Raw genomic sequence first — 631 nt, 5'->3', positions numbered from 1 at the left:
TTTTCAGTACAAAATTTGATGGCGGGTATAGAAGATTCGTCATGGCCGAACATAATACTCATACTTGTTATTTTTGATATTACATTTCCATTCTGCTTTTTCGTTTTTATATGTCATACATTTTTACATTATTTAATTTTCGAGGTCAAAACATTTTTGACCAAAAATAATGCAAATAAAGAAAAACAACACCCAGCTAAATTAAAATCACAACACTGAAAACATTACCATCATAAAATGACAACTTACTTTAAATTACATTTCATTTTATGTTGGCTCTTTGCTGTTGCTGTTGCTCTTGTTGTTTTTGTTTAATTTTCAGTCCTAAAAAATAAATAAAAAATAAAACATTATACAACATCATAAACTGGCTCGCCAAAGCTACAGCCAAAGAACGGCACAAAAAAATAATTTAACAAAAAAATGGCAAAAAAAAGTATAAAACACTGAACCCAAACCAAACACCATTAAGTCTCCAGGGTATGTCGCACGTGATTTTTTTCATATTTTCAAATGAACAAAAACTTTTGAGATTTTTTTATTTGAAAAAAGGAAAAAATATACGAAAATCCAAACAAAACAATAATTTTTTATATACATATTTTTATGTAGTTTCTGACCCCCTTCTGCT

This window comes from Lucilia cuprina, chromosome 2 (genome assembly GCF_022045245.1).
Source record: "Lucilia cuprina isolate Lc7/37 chromosome 2, ASM2204524v1, whole genome shotgun sequence".
Lineage (NCBI taxonomy): Eukaryota > Metazoa > Arthropoda > Insecta > Diptera > Calliphoridae > Lucilia > Lucilia cuprina.
The sequence above is the reverse complement of the archived record's forward strand: the minus strand, read 5'-3'. Positions refer to the sequence as shown.